The 24,680-nt window shown below is 34.7% G+C and overlaps 1 non-coding gene and 1 pseudogene across 1 annotated transcript; both read right to left on the bottom strand.

Moving 5' to 3' along the window:
- Positions 1-203: 203 nt before the first annotated feature.
- LOC108662812 (trans-ocimene synthase, chloroplastic-like) overlaps positions 204-24,680 on the bottom strand; it is a 69,979-nt pseudogene continuing 45,502 nt past the window's right edge.
- LOC148761779 (small nucleolar RNA R71) lies at positions 14,966-15,072 on the bottom strand. Its single transcript, XR_016027664.1, has one exon. It is a non-coding gene; the product is annotated as a small nucleolar RNA R71 (small nucleolar RNA).

Genomic DNA, 24,680 nt, shown 5'->3' with positions numbered 1-24,680 from the left:
CATAGGAAGTCATTCCAAGCACTAATGTCTTCCACCAACAACAAGAGCCAAGGTGTCACCTGTCTATGGTAGCCTTGACCAAATAAAATGTTATTCGCAATCAAAATGAGTGCCATCTTGGTCGTGTCTCCTGGTTGCTGAAAGTTGCCTTCGCATAACGTTTCAAGCAAGGCCTGTAGCTTAAAGCTTTGTTGCTTGTTCTATTATCGCACACGAATTCCATCCACAACAACCTCATACAATCGTGTGAACACATCGGGCATTCGACCAAACTTCAATTTGGTGATAAGGCAGAACTCTTGCTTTGATATGCTCGCGTTGCTTTTGCCAATGGCAAACCATAGCTCATGCTCCATTAAATCTATTACACTGATTCGATGAATCATGATGTTATGTAGGAGACCAACGAAGAAGTAGGCTTGTGGATATACGTCAAGCAGCATTCTGAAGCACGTACGCTTCACTGCATCGTACTCCCCTTTCTCTTGGAGAGTCTTGTTGATGTAATGCAGTTGCGACCACTTACAGTGGGTGTTAATAGCGACATTGAATGCACACTTCTCCCTCAACATAATAAGCAAACTGTCAAGATCCTCATATTGTCTAGACTGCATCTGTAAAACATGGCACACATGCACGAGTGAGTTAACCCATAATGCGAAAGCACACCATGCATATAACGTTAAATGTGGTAACACGCCATGCATATAATGTAAAATGTTGTAACACGTCATGAATATAATGTAAAATGTTGTATCACGCCATGCATATAATGTAAAATGTGGTAACATGCCATGCATATATTGTAAAACGTTTTAACACGCCATGCATATAAAGTAAAATGTTGTAACACGCCATGCGTATCAAGTCAAATGTTGTAACACGCCAACACTGACACGTCAATGACTATAATTATTGTGTCCTTACACAAACTAGCCTAAAATACCCACAGCGTGTGACATGCCAATCAGTGTAATTATTGACTCGTTACATGAACTGCTAAAATAACCAATGTCGTGACACGTTAAAAACCCTAAAAAGCAGTTTACCCACTACACGCCATATTTGTTGTAGTTCAAAACTTTGGTATGACCAATAAACTGGGAAGAAAACAATTTAAACATAACAATTGAGAAAGATTGAAAAAACACGAACATACCACACAAACGCAGCAAAAAATCAACAAACAGAAGAAAGTTTTAAAGGTTTTATTTTCAAACTAACTGACCTCTTCACTAATAACCGACATTGTTGCTGCGGTGTCGTCAAGCTTGCAAAGAAGAAAGTCGAACACTCTAGTATCTTTAGGAATGAGGAATGAGGAATGAACCTCTTCACACAAACGTTTGCGAATTTTGAAAAATATTTAATTAAAATGAAATGGCCTCACAATTTCCTCTAAAATATTCATTTATTGAATTCATTCAGTTGAAGTCCAATCGATTTCCTCGTTATTTGCCTACTTTTTTTTCTTTTTTCAAACCATGTCGTGTCACCTATAAATTGCCATGTCGTGTCACACACTCTATACCCTGTCGTGTCACGGATCTCCACGGAGTCTGACAAACTCTGAACCCTGCCATATCACAGATTCCCTCCATGGCATGTCACAAACTCTGAACACTGGCATGTTACAGATTACCTCCATGGTGTGTCACGAACTCTGAACGCTAGCATATCACAGATTCCCTCCATGGCGTGCCATGAACTCTGAATGTTGGCGTGTATCACAGATTCCCTCCATGGCATGTCACCAACTTTGAACCCTGGCATGTCACAGATTCCTTCCATGGCATGTCACAAACTCTGAATGTTGGCGTGTCACAGATTCCCTCCATGGCGTGTCACAGATTCCCTCCATGGCGTGTCACAAACTCTTAACCGTGCCGTGTCACAGCAAAGTCACACATTCCAACCATGTCGTGTCACAAACTTTAAACCCTACCATGTCATAGCCGTGTCACACATTCCTATCATGTCGTGTCACACATTCCCAACATGCCATTTCACAAACTCTAAACCCTGCCCTGCCACAACTGTCTCACATATGGCCTGTTATAGCACGAGCATTTCGTGCTTTGGATTCACATATTTCTCCTTTCGATTCACCATCGTATCAGGGATTTCTAGTTTCACATCATTCTCTAAGCTTTTGATTCATCAAGGTCGGTTCCTCGTTCGGTTTAATATCACTTTTCTCCTATTATCTGAATGCCATGTCCCAAATCTCTGAAAAACCATCTCATGCAACATTATTTTGCTTTACACAAGCTTCGTGAAAAAAAAAATGGATGTTTTGCACAAAATTAGATGTTCGCAAATTCTTTGTATATTTATTTTTCCATTTTCCACCTGTTTGAGAGTGTGCGTCAACGAAGATGGCTCATTAAGGGCATTTTTGTCTCCAAATCTATTCTTGTGGCTAAAAACAGTTAAAATTATTTGGAGGCTTATTTACAAAAGCACGTTATTTTTAAGGGTTAAAAAAAATTTTCTCCTAATGAGAAAATTTTTATGGTTAGTAGTTCTTTTTCTAATTACAACAAAATTGCTAATAGCAAGACCAAATATCCATTTCGAAATGGAGATTGCATTTAATATTTTGATTCAATATGTATTACATAGGACCCCTGCTAGCTTTAACAAATTTTCCTTCAAGTATAGATATAATTGATTAGAATTAAGTGCAATAAATAACACAAGATAGCGTAATAGCAACAAGCAAGACTCAGCTAGAAAAAGATAAGCAACCTCTTGTTCAAAGACCACATAAAGCATAAACTCAACTTATTAAGCCACTCTTTGGCTGAAATTTCAAAATCTTATTTCAGTAAAGCATGATCACATTGTTCCATCAAAATGGGCTCAAGGATTGACATGACACAATCTTTATTTTCTTTGCTTTGAATGCCAAACCAATTGCCATATTGGTACATCCGATGAATACATCGTGTCATTTCGATAGCTACTTTGACAATGTCGGGTGCTCGAAGAGAATCCTTAACTATTACTTTGTTCAATTTTTTCAACAAGTTTCCTATTAAGCCTTTCACATGATCACGTGCTTCTTCTACCGAAACACCTTCTTAAGTCATGTAAATATGGATGAAATTCATCGATTCTCCTCTTTTTATTTCAACCTTCAAAAGATAAGCAATATGTGACTTAACAAAAAAATAATTTTATTATTTTATAAAATAATAAAAATAATTCCCTTGCAAATCTGCAACATGATTAAATCAATAAAGAGATTTTGATTACATTTATGATTCGTTTTTGGAGTGGAAAAAGAGATTTTGTCAGCAAGTGTCAGCAGCTGACAACAATAAAGCAATAGCAACGCATGTAAAAAACAAACCTCGGTAGTGTTTAAATCATCAATGAGTCGAATAATGCCTATCCGCTGTGAAACCATCTTGCTTCTTTGAGATATCCTTTAACATAACACAACCACTACAAAAACTGAATGTCACCTTGTCAGCATAAATTATAATTAATAAATAAAGTTCTCATTATGTATGTACTGCCTGTATAATTTTCATTTTTTCTTTATGTATCTTTCTTTAAAATTAAGTCATATTTTTAAATATCTAATATTCTTTTTATATTTTATAAATTATTATTATGATTTGCTTTTACTCCTCAGCATTAAAAATTGTAAAACATCAAGTAATTTACAAAATTGTTTTGAAATTATTTTAACAAATAGACTAAAACTAAAGGTTTTTTTTTCTTCATTTCCATAAAAGTTCAAGAAAAACAAATAAATAATATTTTATTTGGCCATTCGATTATGTACCATAACTTTTACATTTTTTTTTAATGAACGTACCGTTTCCTTAATATAGGGTAAAATATCCATGCCATAACCTTTCAAGGCATCTTGGACCATTTCACTAACATGGTTGTAAATGGCTGAGAAGGATACTTTCATGTACTTTGGAAGTTCCTCCATTGCCTTATTAAGATCCCATCTTATGGTTGTAAACGGTTGTAAATGGCAATTTGGGAAAAGTTTGTCATTTTTACCTGAAATGTTGTCCAAGAATGAACACAAAATTTCGAAAGTTTTAAATAGAAGTTGCTAAAATCTAAACTTCTCACGTATTGACTGCATCCGTGTACTTCTCAAGCTCATCAAGTGAGCCAAGGATCCAAATTTCGCGAGGTTCCTCCTCAATATGGGTAATTGGGGCCTCGGAGGGCAACTCCCCAGTGCCCAAAAATAACACTCAGTTAGCCAATCCGAAGCAAAAGGTAGCCTTTCCTTAAAGTTCAAGTCCTTCCACCACCTGCTCAATCAATTGAAAAAATGTCAAAAATTTGACATACAGAAATCAACTTAATTCAAGTTGTAGGCTTTATTACAATTTACAAGAGAGACAATACTACCTATTTGAGATTTAGGAACATTTTCCATTAAATCATATATATATATATATATATATATATATATCCATTTAACAGCAATGCTATTTTGTAAGAATTTAAATTATTTAAGTTGATGCCAAAATTAAATTTCTTAACTGTCGCATTTTCATCTTTAAAATCTTACTTATTTTCAATCTAATTTAACTAATGATATCTTGTAATAGTAATTTAAAAATCTGATTTCTTACCAATGTAATTTAACTAATTAATTATATGAAGTAATAGTAATTTAAAAATCTGATAACAATATTAACTTAACAGTTTATTATTCATTTCTTTTTAAGTTTATTTATTTTAATTGATCTTACTACACTAGTTCCTGCAGCTCCTTCAGATAAACAGATTGCATGATATCGAAGTTCAACTTGGGAAGCTCCAGCAAAATCAAGGGCCTCATCTAGAACATCTTCTTCTGGCATCCCAAGGTAAGAAGCTTTGTATAAACTCAATAGCCCAATAACATCTTCTCATAAGCTGTCCACGAATTTTCCGTCTCTCTCCATGAACTTGTTAAACACATCTGTACATGTAATTTAGATGAATATTTAATGGGCTTCCACGTGGACTCAAGTGTTGAAAGAAGCTAGCTACAACCACAAAAGGATTAAAGAAGTATTGCAAAGTTCAATTTGTAACCAAACACTTGAAACAATATTAAAAGGAGAGAAACACATTTTCTGCTATTTGAAATCAGAGCTCTAATATCATGTCACTACAATAAAATTGAGTTTTAATTACACTTTTTTAAGTAACCTTTTTTTTGTATAGTGAAATCCTAAAAATTGTACCCATTTAAATTTTTAATTTCATTTTTTCGCATTTAATACTAATATAAAGTAATGCAACGTTTGCTGGTGTATGTAATTTCTATTGTTACATTTTATTCATAATACATCTAAAAATTTATATAGTGAAGTCAAATCTGCAAAAATGTTCTAAAAAATATAAAAAAAGTGTTATTAAAAATATTTTTAATACAAATTTTAAAAATGTGCTGTTTTAAGTCAAATTTGTTGTAGTGTGTTAAGTTAGGTGTCCAATTATTCCAAACCTTTAGTTGATTAGTTTATTTAAGTTTTAAGTTTTAACACAGGGCTTGATTAGTTTATCTAGGATGAAATGACAAACTTTCAAATTTGATTAATTGCATAAGTAAAAATAAGAAAGGATGATCATAAATTAAATATAGCAATAACATTATTCGCATAGAACCTGTACTAATGATGAAACCATTTTGACGTATAAGTCCAAATTGCAAGGCAACAGTGTAAAGATCAGTGGCAATGTTGGCATCAAAAAGTTTAGCAAGAATATCCTTGATATCCTTCTCAAAGTGTTAAGCCACTCCTAAGTGTTGCATTGTGTTGATCAGATCCAGTTGGTCACGTGGTTCTTTCATGCTAGCAAGTAAATCGCCAGCACCTTGCTTTAGTTCCTCAAGACGACTACCATGGCTCTCGAACTCTAAGGTGGTGCAGGTTAAACACCAAGTAACTCTAAGGTGATGAAGTTTGGGCATCTAATGAAAGTAAACTTACTGAGCAGGGTGTGGTGTAGGACTTGACGAGTTCAACATCCCAAATAGTAGGAAGGTGACCTGCAGATCACCGTTCAATAGCTTTTGCTTCCATGATAGTACTAAAATGATTAATATTGCATTGTAACTCGACCACTAACAAGTATTAATGGATTGACATTACTCAACATCTGGCTAATGATACAATAAAAGGGTTGGCAATCTATCGGTAACTAATTTATGTAGTTTGGGGTTTCGCTATCAAGTGTAGCTAACAAAAATTTTAGTTAAATATGATTTAATCACGAAATTGGCTAGCCACTAAGCCCTCCATTTTTGTTTATATTTTCCTGTGCGGTTGGAGTCTCCTTGAACTCCAACAAACACATTTAATGTCTTGTTTGACTACAAGAATCATCTAAAATGAGAATGGTAAAGCTTTTGTTTGATTTTTCTTAGATCAAGGGCTTTTTTTTTTTTTTTTTTTGGGGAAAGCTAGTCTGATTAAAGATGAGAGGAGGTTGAAAGGAAGAAAGTGGCGTTATTTGGTTGAAAATGGCCATCGGTGAGGAAAGATCTTTTACTAAAGCAATATGGTTCTTTTTATGCATCTTTGTTTATCCTGTAGGGAGCCTTTAAATCCAAACAAAGTGGGACATAAAGAACAAGAATTAGTACTAAAGGTGGCAGAGCAACACTAGCCAGAAAGAGACTTTTCATTTTATTGCAGCTTCCAACTGTGATTTTATGTATTGTACACCAAATCATGATGACATATGTTTATCTGGAGCTAGAAGGCGTCGTTATTTGTCAGTAACCCCCTAACAGACACAAACAAAAGCAATGGGTAAAAGTTTTAGCATTTATGTTGATATCATGATATAAAACTATGACTTGAGAAAGAAAGAAATAAAGAGAGAACTAGTAAGCTGCTGGACAAAAGTAGAGCATTCTTCTATATGCATGATGATCACATAGTGATCATATATATATTACAAAATGTTAGTGTATGTAAACGCCTGTAACAAACCGCTTAACATGTGTTCAAATTACATGCAAACAGCACAACATTGTTCTATTCTAACATCAAAAATATTGACAGCTAGTAAGTATATAGATCATGCTGTCCAAAAGCTTACACGTATCCATGCAGGGGTTATCCTCTAAGACTCCCCCTTAACACTTGCAATGGAGAGATTTAGTTTAGTTCTGAGAGATTCAACTCTTGACTTCTGAAGAGGCTTGGTTAGGATATCAGCTAGCTGTAACTCTGGAAGGCAATATTGGATATTTATCTCATTCTTTTCCAATGTATCTCCAATGGCATGAAATTTCACATTTATGTGTTTAGTCTTGCCATGCCAGATAGGATTTTTTACAATAGCAATGGCAGACTTATTGTTAATAAACAAATTTGTAGGAAACTTTTGCTCCAATTTGATGTCCATAAGTAATTTCCTCAACCGAAAAGCTTGATTTGCAGCCTCAGCAGTAGCAACAACATATTCAAATTCTGCTAAAGATTGAGCTACAACAGGTTTTTTATGTGAATTCCAAGAAAAAGGACCATTACCAAGTGTAAATAAATAACCTGATGTGCTCTTTGCATTTTCACTGCTTCATGCAAAATCAGAATCAGTATATCCAAACAATTCAAATTTTGTTGACTTGGTATAATGAATCCGATAAAATTCTGTTTTCTTCAAGTATCTTAGAATTCTCTTGGTAGCAATCATATGCTGATCAATTGGTACTTGCATAAATCAAGAGAAAAATGCCACTGAGAATTGTATATCTGGTCTTGAAGCACAAATATAAGCAGGCATCGAATTAGTCTTCTATATGCAAAAGGGTCTTCAAGTTGGTTACTAAAATCTGCACAAAGCTTGTTGTTTACAACAGAAGGAGTTGACACAGACTTGCAATCTGACATTTGAAATTTCTTGAGCACCTTAAAGATATAATTTTGCTGAGATAACCAAATACCAATTCTCAAATGATGAATTTCAAGTCCAAGAAAATATCTCATAAGTCCTAAGTCAGTCATTTCAAATTTTGCTTGCATCTGAGATTTAAAATTTTCCAAAGCCTTTTCACAATTTCCAGTAACTAACAGATCATCCACATATAATGACACTATCAATAGCAATTTGTTACCTGATTCAAGAGTGTACAATGTGGCTTCATTCTGACTTTTAACAAAGCCTCGATGAATCAAGTGGTCATTGATTCTACTGTACCATCTCCTTGGTGCTTGCTTCAATCCGTATAAAGCCTTGTGAAGCTTATATACCTTGTTCTCACCTGATGAAAGTTCAAACCCTTCAGGTTGTTCAATATAAATTTCCTCTTTTAAGATGCCATTGAGAAATGCAAATTTTATGTCTAAATGATAAACTTTCCACTTAAGTGCACCAGCCAGAGCTAACAATAATCGAATTGTGTCATACCTAGCTACTAGAGCAAATGTTTCTCCATAATCAACACCAGGTAGTTGACTGTAGCCCTTGGCCACTAACCGAGCTTTGTATCTATTAAGAGAACCATCAAGATTTAACTTCTTCTTGAATATCCATTTGACACCAATGATGTTTCTATTTTCAAGTCTGTCAACCAAAGACCAGGTGCCATTTTTCTAGATCATTTGAAGTTCTTCCTACATAGCTTTAAACCAAATAGAATCCTTATAAGCTTTAGTATAGCAACTAAGTTCTTGAATAGTCACTAAGCTATTCTGATAAATGTCTTCAAGTGATCTGGTTCCCCTAACTGGCATATCATCTATACTCTCATCTTCTTGAATTTCAATTTGAGTATCAAAAGCAAAAATTTTATCATGTTGGCTTGGAGATGACAGTTGAGGTTGAGGTTCATTCCAGTTCCAGCTAGAATCTTCATCAAACACTACATCTCAACTCACAACAACTTTATTTTTGCTTGGCAAATAGATTCTGTATGCCTTAGCTTAAGTAATATAGCCAACAAATACTCCTGATTCAGCTTTTTCACTCAATTTGTTTTACAAGATATTTGGTATGTGCCCATAACATACACAACTAAACACTTTCAAATGAGTAACTAAGGGCATGAAACCATACCATGCTTCAAAAGGGATTCGGTTATTCAGGGCATGAGTTGGTAACAAACTCTGTAAACATACAGTAGTATTTGCAGCTTCTACCCAAAAATTTTGAGGCATCCTCTTCTGATATAACAGAAAGATGCTCATATCCATGACTGTCCTATTTTTCCTTTCACTGACTCCATTTTGCTGAGGAGTGTATGGAGCAGTAAGTTGATGAACTATCCCTTGCTGATTGAGGAACTGAGTGAATTCATTATAAGTATATTCACCACCATAATCAGTCTTCAATATTTTGATTCGATAACCAGTTTCAAGTTCAACTTTGGTTTTGAAGTTTTTGAACAAAGCAAAGACTTCTGACTTGAATTTCATAAAGAAAATCCAACTCCATTTGGTCATATCATCAATAAATAGAAGATAAAACTTACTGCCATTTAGTGATTCCTCACTTAGAGGTCCACCTATATCAGAGTGAATAAGTTCAAGCTTTGACTTGGTTCTGTTGGTACTACTCAAAGGAAAGGTTTCCTTGAAATCTTACCAAGCTGACATACACTGCATATTGAAGCATTATTGGATAACTTTGGAAGCTTATCAAGCATAACTGAGTTGCTGACTTGTTCCAAGGTCTTGGAATTGTAGTGACCAAGTCTTCTGTGCCAAAGATCAATTAGTGAAACAGATTGTTCCTCAACTTGCAAGCATAGATGTTTAGGTTTAATAGGAAAACATCTATTCCTCATTGGTATAGTCATAAGATATGCACTTGAGGGGTTATAAATTCTGCAAGCTTTATCTTTGAAAACAGAACATAACTATCTTCTAACAATTGTTCAACACTCAGAATTTGTGCAAAAGAAAGTATAAACAAAAAATTATATATGTACTTGTGTCCAGTTGAGCTTTGTATTCGAACCTTCCCTATACCATATGCTTGTAGGTAACCACCATTCCTTATTCTGACTTTTGATCGATGGTTCTTATCAAGATCAACAAACATAGCTTCAAAAAGTGCAATATGCCGTGAGCTGCCACTATCAAGGAGCCATTCACAGTTACCAAAGTCACTTGCAAAATCTGACTGAGCCATGAACAACACTTCTTCAGCTAATTCTGAGCTTTCATTTGTTTGTGCAGGTTTATCTTCAATTGTTCTGTTCTTGCATAATTTATCAGTGTGTCCTAATTGACTACATATTTTACATTTTGCATCTGGCCTAAACCAGTAGTAATCATCAGTATGATTCCTTTTCTTGCAGTAGGAACATGGCTTGAACTTATTTTTCTTGTTTGAGGATTGACCAGATTGAGTAATCTTCTTATCTTTGTCTTTGTAATTTTTCTTGGTAAAAGCCTCAGCTTTGGCTTTGCCTTTTCCTTTAGCAAGAAAGGCTTTCTCCCCAAAAGCTTCATCTCTTGCTGATATTCTCAGTTCTGCAGCTTGCAAGGCATTGACAATTTTTGTAATTGAAATGTCAGACAAGTCCTTTGATTGTAATAGGGATGCTATTGTAGGTTCAAACTTCCTTGGTACACTGTTGATAATCTTCTTAGCTACTCGAACTTCTTTAAGCTCTTCACCAAACAACTTTATTAGGTTAGCAAGCTTAAGAATTTGGTCTATATATTCTTTTAAAGACTGACTTTCCTTCATTCGCATCATGTCAAAGTACCTTCTCAAGTTCTGTGCCTGCATATGCCTTGTTCTAGAGGTCCCAACATATTCTTCATGTAGCTTTGTCCAAGTTGCCTTAGCTGTTTCACATTCCATGATTCTGTTGAAAATATCCTCAAAGATAGCAGACTGAATGAATGAAAGAGCTCTAAACTTTTTTTGCCACTTCTTTTCCATATTGCTTAACTTGAGCAACAGGAGCATTCTCCCTTGGTGCTTGTGGTTCAACATCTTGTTTTATTGCATTCCACAGGTTATAACCTTTCAAGTAAGTCTTCATTTTCACGGCCCAAACTCCATAATTGGAGCCATCGGAGACTGGTGGAGGTTGATGAGTTATGTTTGGAGTTGTCATTATAAAAAGAAACTAATTCTTGAACAAGAAGTTAAAGCAGAACCACTAAGAACACATGAGTATTGAAAGGAAGTTATCTAAGGTCCTACAAGAATCGGGAGGTGCTCTGATACCATGTTAATATCATGATATAAAACTATGACTTGAGAAAGAGAGAACTAGTAAGTTGCTGGACAAAAGCAGAGAATTCTTCTATATGCATGATGATCACACAATGATCATATATATGTTACAAAATGTTAGTGTATGTAACACCTGTAACAAATCGCTTAACAGGTGATCAAATTAGATGGAAACAGCAAAACATTGTTCTATTCTAACATAAAAAATATTGACAATTAGTAAGCATACAGATCATGCTGTCCAAAAGCTTCCACGTGTCCATGCAGGGGTTATTCTCTAACAATTTATTCGTTAATTAGTTGCCTTCTTTTCTTCTTTATGGTTTTGCTTGAATTATGATACAGGGAGATGCCTTCCAGCTATTTAAATGCTTGGTAGAGGTTCATATGGTATTTTAAAATGGATGAAAGTAGTTGGCATACATTCCCTCTCAGGATGTTGTTTACTTATTTATCATTATCAGGTGAAATTCATATTAGATTGACAATAGCACAAACAATGTTGAGATGAAGCCCAACTTTAAGGACTTGGCAGAGTTAATTTGGCAGGGAACTATTTTATTGTACTCTGATCACTTCCCTTATCTAACTAAAGTTATAGAAAAGACCCTACTGACTTCAGTGTGAGGTTATGTAACAGTAAGTTTTCATTCAACTTGACAACAAAGGAGAGACTGATTGAACTTTTGCTTCCAAAGCGAGTGATTATTCAATTACATTTGATTCTTTATCGCTACATTTACCAATTATATTTCTGATCTGGCAGTTAGTTGTAATTGAACAATTTTTATACCAAATATTGGCATATTCAAGGTTTCCATAAAACATTTTCCCATATGTTCTTTCCAACATTGATCTGAACCTTCTTTGACCTTTTGTAATCCAAAGTAGAGATTTATTCTGTGCTGTTGGAAACATTAGGATGCAGCATCCTGAAAGATATTGAAATTATAAGTTGGTTGAATGGAATGTTGAACCAAAATGTTAGGTTGCCTCAAATGATAATTTTTTTCAGTTTGGACAATTTGATTATGGAATGTGTTGTATTTGTTTGCTTAAACTAAGTGTGCAAATGCATATATTAAACTCCAAAAAATTTGGAAGCTAGGTCTTTACTCTATGGAGTCCATAAAGGCTAAATGAGGGTTTGGAGAGAAAGAGAAAGTGTTTGGGAGTTAAGGGAAGTGAAAAATGATTGAAGAATGACGACTAGCTTTTATATTTTTTTTAACCTGGAGCCTTAGGATCGACTCATTATCCTTGGGGGTCAATTTGTAGGTTTTTATTTTTTTTGCCTAATGGTGTAGGGATCGACCCCTTGACTTAAGGGGGGTCAATCCTTGTGGGTTTTAGTAGCCTATTTTGAAGTTTAGCTTGTAGGGATTAATCTTCTTGTCATTGGAGGTTGATCTTAGAGTTTACAAAAATCTTTTTAAGTGTTTTCCCTTGTTGGGATCGACCCTCCTTTCCATGGGGGTCGATCTTAGTCATTTCTAAAGGCTACTCCAAGAGCTTTACATGTAGGGATCGACCCTCCTCTAAAAGGGGGGTTGATATTGGATAATTCTAGAACCTCATTGATAACTCTATGATATAGAGTTATGTTGCCACATTTTGATTGTAAAAAATAGCTAAATCCCTACGTTTTCAAGCTAGTTTTAAGTAATTTTTATACTTTTCTTTATTTGGTTTAGTGCATGTTGAATTATTTTTAATTTGAGTAATTTGAGCTTATTTTCACATCAAAAGTCTGAGTTTGAGAAATCATTGATTTAATCTCTATTTTGAAGTTTCTTAAGTGTAAAAAGCTTTGTGGAAGTGAAATGCGCAAGATGGTTAGGTGTAGAATTTGTTAAACATATTGCGGTATTTCTACCATAATTCTCTCTACAGAACTCCAAACGAGGTGATTCGTAGACAACTAGAAGATGAGAGGAAAGGCTACAACTTTGTTGTTTATTACTTTTCCTAGTTTAGATTAGAAGATGGTCAAAATCCATGTCAAAAAGACAATACTACATTAGGAAAGTAAAACAAAGACATAACACTTGAGAGCCATGGCACTAAAAGAAATTTGTAGCGAACTTCAAAGTCAGAATTGTAGAGAGCCTCAGCTCTCAAGTGATAGCTGTGACACTAGAGCCTGTTTCAAAAAATAATTGTCTAACGGGAAATTTGAAAATTAGGTTAATTTGTGCTTATTTAAGGGACTTCTTCAAATAAGTTTAGAAAGAGTGTGGCAGCAGCTATTCTGGAGAACTGGAGCTAAGAATCAAGCAAGAGAACAAGAAAAATTAAGAGACATTTGAGATAAAAAAAGCTTCAACATTAGTTTCTTTCTCTATTTTGTGTTTTTATTATTTCCTTTGACTTGAATTCATGGCTAAATTTATTTGGATAATGTTTTACTAAGATATCATGAACTAATTTGTTTTTCTAGGATTATGGTGGATTTCAAAATGTAGCTTGAGTATTAGTTTCTCTTTTATGTATCATGAATAGGTATAGTTTTGCTTATTCAAAATTTTTTTTAATGCTTTTAATTGCCTAATCAACAATTAACTAATTTGTGAATCTAATTGAGATTCGACAAAGAGATTTTAAATTGGACTAAAATTCGAATAGTGTATGTTTACGTCACTTAGGTGATTTGATTTACAACTCAAGTAGACATATGTCAATTGCCATACATAACCAAATTAGGACACTAGCTTAATGAACTTAATTTAATTGATTCTTATAGATATATAGTGAACTAATTAAGTTAGGTATTTGTGCAAGCATCTTGATAGAGACATGTACATAGCTTTGGATTGTTGGTTAGTAAAACCACCTTAGAAAGTAAATAATAAGAGAAGCTGGTATCAGATGAAATGTTGAATGAACCCATAATCCTAGGTCTTTAGTCTATTATCTTTCTCATGTTACTTTAATTTCTGTTAGTTAATTTAGTGCTTGCTTTAATTTAGTTTGAATTAATTTTCTTAAAATTTTAGATACTTAAATAAAATTGATTTGTTACAAAATTTTAGTCCTTAGCAAAACTTTAGGAACAAAATTCCTGTGGGAACGATACTCTACTTTTTACTATATTACTTGTTTACGATAATGTGCACTTGCATGAAAAATCAACAACATGTTTTTGGTGTCGTAGCCGACAATTTTGTTGTTTCTATTTGCTAATATTAAAATTTCACAAATTACTCATAATTTAAGTTTTTCTTCTTTCTTTTGTAGGTTTGTTTCATCATTGTATGAGAAGGGCAAAAAGCTTGGAGATTATACCTTATGATCCAAAGATTAAGAGAACATTCCAAAGACTTCGAAGAGAAAATCAACAAGGTTTTGCTCAAACATATACTATGGATGATCGACAAGATGAGCAACAAATCCAAGAGTGAGTAGTAGCTGAAAATCATTCTTAAGGGATTATGATGTACCATTGGTGCAAGGAGTTCCATCCAACATTCGAAGGTTGGCTATTCAAGACAACTATTTTGAGATCAAATTGGCCATCATCACCATGATTCAAACTTCAATCCAGTATGGGAGTCTACTAAATAATGATCCAAATGGCCATATATCCAACTTCTTGGTGATATGTGATACTTTTAAACACAATGGTGTCACAGATGATGTAATTCCTTTAAGGCTTTTCCCTTTCTCATTAAGCGATAAAACTAACGCATGGCTGAATGTGCTCCCTATTGGCTCAATAACAACAAGGGATGATCTTGCTCAAAAATTCCTTGCTAATTTCTTTCCTTTGGCCAAGAGAGCAAAAATGAGGAATGATATCACATCATTGATGTAACAAGATTCTAAATCATTGTACGAGGCTTGGGAAAGATGTAAAGAATTACTTTGGTGTTGTCCTCATCATGGCTTCCTAAAGTGGCTTCAAGTGCAAACATTTTACAATGATTTAAGTGGTCATGTTTGAACTACCATTAATGCCATGCAAGAGGACTTTTAATGGTTAAATCAATTGATGAAGATATGATTTGTTAGAAAATATGGCTGCAAAATACTACCAATGGCCAACAGAGCGATCAATGCATAGGAGAGTAATTGGAATTCATGATGTAGATGCCACTTTGGCACTATCTGCACAGGTAGTAGTTTTAACTAAAACACTTGAATCTTTTGGTACTAACTCCATTCAAGGTCTTTTTGTAGCTTGTGAGTATTTTGGAGATGATCATGCAAGCCATCAGTGTCCAAGTTTGAAAGAACTAGTGTAATTTGTGGGGAATAGACAACAGAATTACCCATACCCTAACATTTACAATCCAAGGTGGAGGAACTATCCAAACTTCTTTTGGACCAATAACCAAGGATCATACTCAACTTCAAGGTTGAATGCATTTATAGGATTCCAGCAACAAGCAAGAATGCTTATCTTAGATAAAAAACCAATTGTAGAGGATTTACTAATGGAGTACATGACACAACATGATAGCATCATTCAAAGTCAAGCATTTTTCGTTCAGAGTCAAACAGCATCATTGCAAAACATTCGAGACTCAAGTTGGTCAACTTGCTAATTTATTAAACAACTAAGTTCAAGGAGCACTACCTAGTGTTATAAAAACAAATATAAGAAGAGAAATTAAGGAACATGTCAAGGCCATCACTTTGAGAAGTGGTAAGGAAGTTGAAAGTGAGCCACAACGAGCTGAACAGAATGACAACAGTGTTGAGAGTGACACATAGATTGCAAGTTCTAGTGAGCAGTGTCAAGCAAAAGAGATTAAGGCAATTTTACCACCACCACCTTTTCTTCAACGTTTCAAGAAGCAACAAGAGGAAAGTTAGTTTCAGAAATTTATGGAGGTGTTTAAAAAGCTTCACATCAATAGTTCATTTGCAGAGGCATTTAGAGCAAATGCCTTCATATGTTAAATTTCTTAAAGAAATTTTATCCAAGAAAATGAGGTTAGGTGAATTTGAGACAATAACATTCACTGAGGAGTGTAGTGCAAGCATTCAGAATAAACTCTTTCCAATGCTTAAGGCAAGTAGCTTTATTATTCCAAGCATAATAGGTGCTTTATTCTTTGCCAAGGCTTTGAGTGATTTAGGGGCAAGTATTAATTTGATGCCTTTGTCAATTTACTATAAGTTGGGCTTGGAGGAGATTAAACCCACGACTATGACTCTACATTTAGCAAACAGAACTTTCATCTATCCAAAAGGAATAGTGAAAGATGTGCTTGTAAAGGTGGATAAATTCATCTTTCTGATGGACTTTATATATCTTGATATGGGGGAAAAGGTTCCTATTATCCTTGGGAGACCTTTCTAACACACTACTAAAGCACTCATTGATGTTGAGAAGAAAGATTTCTCCTTGTGAGTACAAGTTCAAGAGGTAACATTCAATATTTTTAAATCTTTAAAGTTTACTGATGATCATGATGAGTGTATTGCAGTTAGTGTGACAGACAAGGCCAGAAATAAAGTCTTCATGGAAAGTCATCCTATTGACCCACTTGAAGTATCATTGATTTCTGAATCTGAGTCAAATGATGAGGATGTCATAAAATGTGTTAATGCATTGAATGCCCCATCTCTTGTGTTGGGAACTCAATTTAAGCTATTAAATTTGTCTACATCTTCATTTTCACTAGCGAAGACCTTAATTGAAGAATCTTAAATTGGAACTCAAACCATTGCATCATCATTTGAGGTATACATATCTTGGAGACTTATATACTCTTTCGATTTTTGTTGCATCTAATCTTACTAACAAGTAGGAAGATAAGCTGCTAAGAGTTCTAAGAAAGCATAAAAAGGCACTTGGTTAGACAATAGCATATATTAAAGGTATAAGTTGTTTAATATGCATGCCCAAAATTTTGTTGAAGGATAATCACAGAGCCACTATCGAGCATCTAAGAAAATTGACGTCATAGCCTAAAATCTCAGGCCATGACCGGTGCATGGGCTCAATGGGCATAACCCACTAGGCCCAAGCAAGCCTCTTTATGAGATCCTATTCCTCATTCCATCCATCATCTTGAAAACCATGTGTTGTAATTCTCAACGATGAATGTTTCAGTAATATTTTATAGCAACCGAATATTCATATTTGTATTATCTCAAGGTACTGTCATTCATTGCCGTCTCATAAGGGCATCATCATGAATCCAACATATACATACTTCATTTATTACATGACTCCTAGTAGTTCACATTACATATACCTGTACACAAACAAATGACTCTCAACCGTCAACGGAGTGACTTTAAGTGAAGGTACCGCTACTGAGATGCCATTGTACCTACCAAGAAGACGAGCATACGCGGACACTCAATCTAGGTCCTAACTACCAACGAATCTGAAAATGTGAAGTTTAAAAATGTGAGTATAAAACTTAGTGAGTGAACATAACAAGGGAACAAGCAATCGATAAGGAGAACTTGGGAATCATGATGCATTTGTTTCAAAAAACAATGCAATTGATTTAATTTCTTATTAAAAACCCTTCATTTTAAACTTTGATTAATAACCTCATAATGTTGCAAAAACCCATGATCAATCCTTGAAGTTAAATGGGTGAAAAATAGGTCAAAATCAAGCAAGGTAGCAAGCATGACAGCAAGTTTCTCAGTAGTGAGCAACAGTCTTAGTTTGCATATGTTTCAGTTTTTGAAGCATATATCCCGCTAAAAAAGTCCAATTGACATGATTTTTAGACCATTAGAAAGATAAGAGGCTGGGCTACAATTTTTATGTTTAGCACTTTTCACAGTTCTGAATGAAAGGTGGTCAAAATCTTCGTCAAATTGAGAGCACTGATATAGAATTTTGGAACCACCAGCGAGAACCAGGCTAGTGTAACCCTCCCTAACCCGAAAGTTTCTCGTTGCAGCAAAAATGAACCTCGCTACAGCGAGAAATAGAGCAATCTAGTAAAAAAGGGTCTTGTTATATCAAAAGCCATTTTCTTGTTGAAATGAAAAGCAATTTGGGAGCAATTAACAATGCCAACATGCAACACAATCACAATTATTTTCATAAGCTTTTATAACATATATATACATACATACATACATAACCACCAATACCACCACTGCCTCACCCAAATCATGTGCAACCCCCACATCGTGCATATAGCTGGAGTCGTCGTGTGCATCTCCCCACATCGTGCACAACTAATACTGCCGCGTGCATCCCCCACATCGCGCACAAGCAATATCATCATCCACACTCTCGCACCCGTCATCATCGACACGTGCTCCCTCACATCGTGCACATGTTTTGTTATAATTACAAACAATATTACTGTCAATACATATCATATATATATTTAGATATATATATATATATATATCAACATAACACAGGGCACATGGATTCATCACAGTCGCATTCCACAACGCAAAACGTTTCATTAAAAGCTTGTTCCCATGCATATTTTAAAGCAAAACAGATAAAATATTTCAATGGATTTAATCAAACACATGTGCTCTAATCCCAAAACATTTTAATGCAATTTCACTCACCAGTATTTGTTAAATCTTTACCTAGCTCTAACTTCCTCTAATGGTCCAAATGGGGCGGCGGGGCTTCGTTGGAACCTATCATCACATTAGTATCACAAATCAACTCAATTCACATAACTATAATTCTAAAAGCTATCTCTTAACTAGCTTCCACTTACCATTAAGTGGCTATCTATTTTCTTTACTTTAGTAACACTAGAAATAAATAAACAAACTTTAACAATAAAACAACTCACAACTCCAATTATTAGCCATTATCAAGAACCTAAAATCAATCCTCATTCATTACTCACCTTGGTGGATTTATAGTTGAATTCCTTCTTAAGAATACTCAAGCTATCATGGAAAGTCTCTCTTTCTCTCTCTCTCTCTCTCTCTCTCTCTTTCTCTCTCTAAAATTTCCAACTAGTGAGAGAAAGTGTGAAGGAAAGACTTTTGAGGGTTTTAAGATGAGAGAGTGAAAGAGCACAAAAGGTTATATTAAAAAGTGCTCAAAAGCATGAAAATTGAAGCTAGAGAGAGAGAGAGTTATGGAAGCTTTAAGGGAGGCTTCCATGGAAAATGAAGATATGTGAGATGGGAGGAAGAAGAACAAGAAGCTGCTGGAAAAATGAGGAAGTTGCTGGAGAAATGAGATATTTATAGCCTAAACTTATCCAAACTTCACTTAAATTACGAAAATGCCTTGAACAAGTTACCTTTGTCTTCCTCCAATCCTTTTTGCAATCTTTTTACTCTTTTGACAATGAGATAAAGTCCATAATAGTCTAGAAATACTCGAGTTCATGAAAACTTAAAAATTTCAACTTGAGTGAAAAATGACCATTTTGCCCCTACCTTGGAAATCATTATTATTTCTATTTCCTTCATCATTTTATCCTTATTTTCATCATTCATTTATGCCTTGGGCCTACTTAGGCCTTAATAATGTTTGAAAGCATACTTCAAAGGGCTCATGAAAGAAATGACGAAATTACCCCTAGTCCGTGATATCGCGTCTACTTTTAGCTATAAGTCTATAAAGATCAAGGTCTCATAATTGAATCCAATCATGAAAGAAGTGGTAAAAAAGGAAATAATCAAATGGCTAGATGCTGGCATCATTTATCTTATTTTGGATAGTGAGTGAGTAAGTCTAGTGCAATGTGTACCAAAGAAAGGTGGGATGATAGTGGTTACAAATGAAAACAATAAGCTCATTCCCACAAAAATAGCAACTGCATGGAGAGTGTGCATGGATTACTTGAAGCTAAATAAGGCTACAAGGAAAGATCATTTCCTATTACCATTCATTGACCAGATGTTGGACAAGTTAGTTGGAAAAGAGTACTATTGTTTCTTGGATGGGTACTCAAGATATAATCAAAGTGACATAGCACCAGAAGATCAAGAGAAAACAACCTTCACATGTTCCTATGGTACTTTTGCCTTTAAACATATGCCACTTGGATTGTTCAATGCTTTAGCCACATTTCAACGATGCATGATTTTTATCTTTTTTAATATGGTGGAGAAATTATTATAGGTATTTGTGGATGATTTCTTGATTTTTGGTAATAATTTTGATGAATGCGTGTTAAACCTTGATAAGGTGTTGCAAAGATATTAAGAGGCAAACTGGGTAATAATTGGGAGAAGTGCCATTTTATAGTATAAGAAGGCATCTTGGTCACAAGGTGTCAAGCAATGGATTGGAGGTGGATAAAGTGAAGATTAAGACCACTAAAAAGCTTCCACCATCAACCTCAATAACAGGTATTAGTAGTTTCCTTGGACACGTTGGTTTTTATCAGCGATTCATTATAGAGTTTTCTAAAATTATTAAACCTTTGTGCAATCTCTTAGAAAAAGATTTCCCATTTAAATTTGATGATGTGTCATGTTGCATTCATAGAATTGAAAAAAAAAGTTAACATCTGCACTAATTATTGTAGTTCTTGATTGGTCACTCCTATTTGAGCTTATATGTGATGCTAGTGATCAGCTACATTGTAACACCCTGTACTTTGATATGTTGGCTAATAAGGCTTATCGAATGCCAATTGAGATTAATTAGAGTGTTTAAAAGTGATGAAGGGTGAAAGGCATAGTTTGAAATGAAATATTTTGCACGGGAAACAATAGTAATTAAATAATAATATTTTTATTAAGAATGAATTAATGATATAAAAAGTGATTAGGTAGTGAATCGGGGCATAATAAGACATTTTGGGTGCCAACGAGACAAGTGAGAAATTTTAAAATAAAATAATATTAAAATATTAATATTTTATTCAGTGTCAAAATTTTTCCATGAAGAAGGAGTATATGGTCAATCTAAGTGGGGGAGAAGAGGAACGAGGAAATTTTAGAAAAATATGAGGTTAATGGGACTCGCTTGTCTTTATTAAATAAAGTTGTCACGGGTAAGTATATATTTAAATATTGTGATGATACCACGTTGAAGCATAAACTTGATATTTTATTGATAAAAGTGTTAAGGAAGAAAAATGGAAAGAAATTAGAATTAAAAGATTGTGGGAGGATACAATTAAAAAGGGTGAGAACCTTCTAGGGTAAAATGGTAATTTTACCATTAGTGGTCAAAGCTTCCTTCATTCTTATCCCATGGTTGGTTCTTATCTTTAGCCAAAAGATATTTTCTCCTCCACCTTCATGCTCCCAACGCCATTTTCACCCACCCAACGCCATTTTCAAGCTTCCATGCCATTTCACCTTGCCACCATGCATTTGAAAGGAAAAATAGAGAGAATTGGCTAAGGAAAGAAATGAGAGAAAAGTGAGAGGCTTGGGTAGTGAGTTATTCAAGAGTAATTGAAGAAATATCAAGTGGGTCTCAGGATTCAAGAAACATAAGGTAAGGATTTTTGTGTTTTAAGCTCATGGTTAGTTAAATCTTTGGAGAAATAATGTGTGAACCATTTTGTGGTAGCTATGGTGGCCATGGGTGTGAGGAAATTATGAATTTTGTTGGGTCAAATTTGAGCTAAAACCAAGTGGTAAGCTTAATTCTACAATTTGAAGCATATGATTGGTTTAATATGGTGAGAATGATTGTGAGCAATATGTAGGGTTATCGTGATGTCATGGGTATGGATGAAAGGCAATTATATTAATTGTAAGCTTGGAAACAATTGAGTGAAAGTGAGGATGATTGTTGCTGCCATATATGCGGATTATGTGTGGAAATATAAGACGAATTTGAATGAAAATGGTTAAAAAAGGTTAATATGGGTGCTACAGTCATAACGAAGTTGCCGATAATTATAATTTAAAGAATTACGCAAGTAAAGGATAAAGGCAACTATGGTAAAAATGTGTCAAGATATAAGTTAGTTGAATAAGGATTCATGATTGTTGCTAGGAAGTGCAAAAGTAAAGATAGTAGACTATGGTGGCATGCTTGAGGAAATAACGAGCGATTGGCAAGTAGAAATAGCTAGATACGGCTCTGAACTAATAGCGATGTAATATCCCGCTATCGTAAGGTGAGTGAACTTGCATTAAAATGTTTTGGGATAAATGCATATGTGTTTAATTGAATCACCTGAAATGTTTTATCGAACTTTTCTTTAAAACGTGCATAGGAACAAGCCCTTGATGAAATGTTTTTATGTGGTAAAATATGTGATATAATGAAACCATGTGTTCCTATATTATGTGGATATGTGTGTTATGCTTTGAGTGATAATGCTGTATAATAGCTATAACCGTGCATGTGCGGTGTGGGAGTGCACGTGACGGTGCCGGTGGTGTGTTGTGCGGGAGTGCACATGCTGGTAATGATGTGGGCAAGAGTGCGTGTGATGATATTGAAATGTGCGTGTAGGGAGTGCACATGATGATATTGAAATGTGTGTGTAGGAAGTGCACATGATGATATTGCCTTGTGCGTGTAAGGAGTACACATGAGCAGAGTAAGGCGGCGGTGGTGTACATGTGTATATATATATATATATATATATATATATATATATATATATGCTATAGACAAGTTTTGAAAATAAAAAATGTGATTGTACTATATGCTATAGAATGTCGTTCCGCTATAGCAAGATTCGCTCTGCTATGCTTACCTTGCTTGAATTTCCTAAATGTTTTAAAATGAGTTGAAAAACAACACGACATCGAGTTTTGTTGATAATATATAAAATTGCATTGTTTTTACACAAGTGCATCACGTGTTCAAAAAGCTCTCCATATCGTTTGCTTATTCCTTTCTTATGTTTACTCGCTAGGTTTATACTCACTCTTTTTAACTTCATGGTTTCAGATTTGGAGGTAGTTGGGACCTAGATTGAAGTGTCCATTTGTATTCTCCATTTGATAGGTACCATGGTATCCTGTAGCGGCACCCACACCCAAAGTCACTCCACTGATAGTCAAGGTCTTTTGTTAGTGTATATATTTACTGAAATGTAAATTATGAGATTGTTTTGCACTTTGTATGTTGATTGATTACCCCTATCGGTTGGGTTTGAAGAATGATAACCCTATGTTGGGGATGTTATATATATATATATATATACTTGGTTCTCACTGTTTAATTTTGAAAAAACATTCATTAGAAATTTTGAGTAATAGATCTTAAAGAAAGAGAGGCTTGCTTGGGTCTGGTGGGCTATGCCTATTAGGCTCTTGCATCGGTCATGGCCCTAGAATTGGGTTGTGAGATACAGGTACAGTGTTAGGGCAGATAAAAGATAAAATTTTTCATTCTATATATTATGCAAGTAAAACCTTGAGTGAAACTTAGATGCACTACACCACCACCGAGAAAATATTATTAGTTGTTGTGTATGCATTTTACAAGTTTCGTACATACTTGATTGGCACTAAAGTTATTGTTGATACTAACCACTCTGCAACTAGGTATTTGATTTCTAAAAAGGATGCCAAGCCAAGGTTAATAAGATGGATTCTATTGCTACAAGAATTTGATTTGATAATTTAAGATAGAAAAGGTTCAAAAAATTAAGTAATAGACCATTTGGCAAGGTTAGAGCATGATAACCAAGGTAAGGACTTCATTTTGGTCAACGAAACTTTTCCGGATGAACAATTGTTACATGTTGGTCAAAAGAATTTACCATGTTATGCTAACTATGTCAATTTCATCGTAAGTAAGTTTCTCCCTCCAAATTTAACTTCTTAGCAGAAAAAGAAATTTCTACGTGATGTTAAATTATATATGTGGGATGAACCATTTTTGTTTAAGCAATGTGCTGACAAAATGATAAGAAGTTGCATTCCAGATGAGGAAGTTGAAAGTGTGTTGAAACATTGTCACTCGTTAAAATATGAGGGCCATTTTGGAGGAAATAGAGAAGTAGTCAAATTTCTTCAATCAGGTTTATATTGGCCAGCACTGTTCAAGGATGCTCATAAGGCTGTTTTGCATTGTGATAGATGCCAAAGAGTGGGGAACATTTTCAGATGACATGAGATGTCGTTCGACAACAATTTTGAAGTAAAAATTTTCAATGTTCAAGGAATTGATTTCATGGGACCATTTATATCCTCATTCAATAATCATTACATTTTGGTGGCTGTTGACTATATGTCAACGTGGGTGGCAGCCTCATCTCTACCTAAAACTGATGCTAAGGTGCTGATGAAATTTTTGAAGAAGAGCATCTTCATTAGATTCAGTACACTAAGAGCTATTATGAGTGATAAAAAGAGTCACTTGTGTAATAAGTATTTTATAGCATTACTCACTAAGTATGGAGTGACACATAAGGCTGCCACGGCCTATCACCCTAATACAAATGGACAAGTTGAATTTTCAAACTAAGAAATCAAGAGAATTTTAGAGAAAGTGGTATCACCATCAAGGCATGATTAGGCCAGATGACTTAATGATGCATTACGGGCGTAGAGGACTGCTTATAAAACTCCGATAGGTATGTCCCATATCAATTGGTTATTTTGAAAAACGTGTCACCTCCTAGTTAAATTAGAGCACAGTGCATTTTGGGCCA

This window comes from Theobroma cacao, chromosome 7, assembly GCF_053813885.1.
Source record: "Theobroma cacao isolate CCN51 chromosome 7, ASM5381388v1, whole genome shotgun sequence".
Taxonomy (NCBI): domain Eukaryota; kingdom Viridiplantae; phylum Streptophyta; class Magnoliopsida; order Malvales; family Malvaceae; genus Theobroma; species Theobroma cacao.
Note: the sequence above shows the minus strand (reverse complement) of the source record. Positions and strands in the feature narration are given on the sequence as shown.